At 35.7% G+C, this 3,383-nt stretch overlaps 1 pseudogene; it reads left to right on the top strand.

The window, feature by feature from the left end:
* Positions 1-2,525: 2,525 nt before the first annotated feature.
* Positions 2,526-2,709, top strand: LOC129249590 (U2 spliceosomal RNA; annotated as a pseudogene).
* Positions 2,710-3,383: the final 674 nt, after the last annotated feature.

The raw sequence follows: 3,383 nt of genomic DNA on the forward strand, positions 1-3,383 counted from the left end.
GCATGTTGGGGAGGGGTTGTTTTCTTGATCTTCGATGTTGTCCGACAGAGTGAGTGGTTGCTGCTTTTTGGTGAATCTATGTTGGACAAAAAGTTCTGCATTTTTGGTTCTCGAAGTCCTTACGCATTTCTTTAATGTCCTTTGTCATCTTGTTGAGTTATGATTTATCTGTAGGATGTTTTGTTGTTTGCCACTCTTTCCTTAGTCTTCTTTTCGAATTTATTGTCTGTTTTATGGAGTTTGGAATGCCATTTTTCTTAGTTTTAGTCTTGATTAATGTCGTCGACTTCAAGGGCACTATCAATCTGTTTTCAGCTTTAAGTGGAACATTAACCACAAGAGCATGTCGTAGTATTTCGCGGAAAGCATTCCAGTCGGTGTTTTTATTAAATGGTTTAATCCGTGGTTTATTTCGATGTCAGGTGTGGTGAGAAATGTCAGGAATATTGGTGAGTGGTCGAATGATAGATCATAGTTTGATTCTATTGTCAAGTAGTATCGGTTTACGTTTTTATAGATATAGAAGTCAATCAGGTCGGGCTCACCAGTGCTTATATGATCGCTTTTGTTTCTTTTAATCGCGACGAGTAATTCGTTGCCTTTTTTATTTGTCAGCCGTGATCCCCATGCTGTGTTTTGTGCATTGCAGTCACCTCCGGCAATAAACCGGACGCCAAGAGTTCTCAGGTAGTCAAGATATTAGGTAGACGTCTTCTTGTACTTCGACGGGCAGTAGGTGTTGGATATTGTCAGGAATCCGGATTGATCTTCAATTTGAATCGTCATAGCTTGATTGTTGTCTCTTTTGTAGTCGTCCATTTCGATGCATTTGATGGTTTGTCGTCTAATTACGGCTGTGCCACCATGCGCTTTGATGCCTGGGTGATTGGTGGGAAATAATTTATAGTCAGTCATTTTAACGTAGCTTTTGCTTGTCAAGTGAGTTTCGTCAACTAGTAGTATATCTATTTCGTAGTCAAGTAGGAAAGATTTGAGTTCGTGTGATTATGGACATCATGTTCGACATTTGTGCTATTAGTTGTTTCATCATATCTTTAATTTCGTGAATTTCGTTATTTGTTGTTGTGAGTTCAGGTGGTGTCTGGTGTGGTGTGGCGTTTAAAGCTGCGGCTTAGGCGAATGTTAATAATTTGAAATTATAACTGAAGCTAATATTATAGTATACAATTTTTTCCAATATATTGGTACTTAAAGATTCATATACAAGTACGTATGTAACTTTGTGTTTTTAATAAATTGATAATTTAGTTTCAATATTTTGAAATAGTTTCTTTTAAATTATTATTATTTGTTTTAGGTTGTAGCAGTGTTGGTAGTGTAGATTTACTTAGATTTTTATACCCTCGTACTCGTGTGTTATAACTTGTTCACATATTATAACTTGCATAATGAAATCAGATAGATATAGACATAAACTTATACATACTAAATATACCAAAATCCTCAGAGTGATGAGAGGAGCCGATTTAGACATGTCTGTTGCATGTCTATCCGCTTCTGCTAACGATAATTCAAGCAAAAATTAATATATTTCTTTGTCCAAAGCAATTTGGTACTGAAAATGGGCGAAATCCGTCAATAATTGCACGCACTTTCCATTTAACGGAATTTTCAAAACAGCGGGAAAAGTGATGTCTTTACTATAAATAATGCAAAATTGCTTAAATTTGTTATGAATGATGAACGAAAAAAATAAATACAATGCAATTAAAATTTTGAAAATCAAGCACTGCCATGTCGACTTTGGATATACGGGTATACGAGGTGTATTGCAGAAATTAGGTGAACTTAAATTTTTTTCAAAAAATATTTCTTTATTTATCAATTTCTATTTTATCTCCTTCAAAGTAATCCCCCTCAAATATATAATGATACACTTGTGCCAGCGTTTCTTCCAATCCTCGAAGCAGTTCTGAAATGCACTTTTTGGTATGTCTTTCAGCTCTCTCATCTATTGCGTTTTTTTTCATATTGCTTCACACAACCTTCACGGTAATAATCTTTATTTACCGTATGACCTTATGGTAAGAGCGCCAGATGCACTACGCCATGGTAATCGAAGAAAACAGTGAACAAAACCTTGACATTTGGTCGAACTTGGCGTGCTTTTTTGGCCTTGGCTCTTCCACTGGAACGATTGGGCTTTGCTTTCGATGTCATAACCATATACCTATGACTCGTTACCAGTTACGACCCCTTTAAGCAAATCTGGATCATCGTTGAAGTCATTCAACAATACCTGAGCGATGCTCGTGTGTCGTATAACGAAGCGTTATATTATATGTTGATATAAAAGTAGCGACGAACTAAATAAAAATAACTTTTATTTTTTCTTGTGATTCGAACCAAGTATTTTGGATCGGAAGCTCACATTGCTAGTCGCTCGGCTACCGCGCCATGCTGTCATCGCTGGCCTAAAAGTTATTTAGTTACGAAGCGTTATATTATATGTTGATATAAATAATTTTTGTGAGCGTGTAATTCTCAAAAGGTTTATTAGGTTTATTATTTAAAATGTATTGACTAGGTAGTGTGGTTATCAGCTTAACATCTGATAGATCCTCCATCGGAGGACAACAAATGTTAAACTGATTTTTGGAAATGGGCGGAGTGTTTTAGGGGCTTTCTCCGCCTCTGCCACGCGTTGGCCCGGTATTGCAGTACCGCCGGGATTTCAGCCTTGAATAAATACAACAAAAAATATACTAATACATTTAGCTTTGGTGGGAAGAGACATAAATTTTTATATGAATACAAGTAGACGAAAATGGAAGAAATTTGTAAGTCTGTTTCTTCGGTCCGTTTGGGTATTTTTTTTGACAACATCGAAACCAAAGCATTTGTATCATATTTTAGCTATCATAAACCACTCGTATCATTTGTTGAAATTGAAAACATTGAGGATGAATAATGATAAAATGAAGAAAATAAAATATGAACTTTATAGCAATATTATAATGAACCTATAAATATCCCGCTCCTAATGCTGCTGTCGTCTCATTCTCTCTCAGTTTGTTTTACGGAAGGTTTCACTTCTATCAAGTCTAACCGTTAGACTGGTATTTTTTGACTAAGAGTACTCTCACTACTGCCACTGTCAACATTTCAAGTGTTTTTAAACACTTAATTGCATTTTTCCCACAACATTTTATGCAACTTCTTTGATCCATTTTTTTCGGTAGCCGAAAATCACCGAACACGCAAAACACTTGCCTTATTTATGCCTCTCACAAACAAACTATATGCTATATTGCTAAACCCGTGAGCATATCTTCGAGACGAGTATTCCAACATAAAATAAAACAATAATAGAAAGTTGAATGTACGTAGCCCGCGAAATTCGAAAATTCATCTTATTATCT

This window comes from Anastrepha obliqua, chromosome 5, assembly GCF_027943255.1.
Source record: "Anastrepha obliqua isolate idAnaObli1 chromosome 5, idAnaObli1_1.0, whole genome shotgun sequence".
Taxonomy (NCBI): Eukaryota; Metazoa; Arthropoda; class Insecta; order Diptera; family Tephritidae; genus Anastrepha; species Anastrepha obliqua.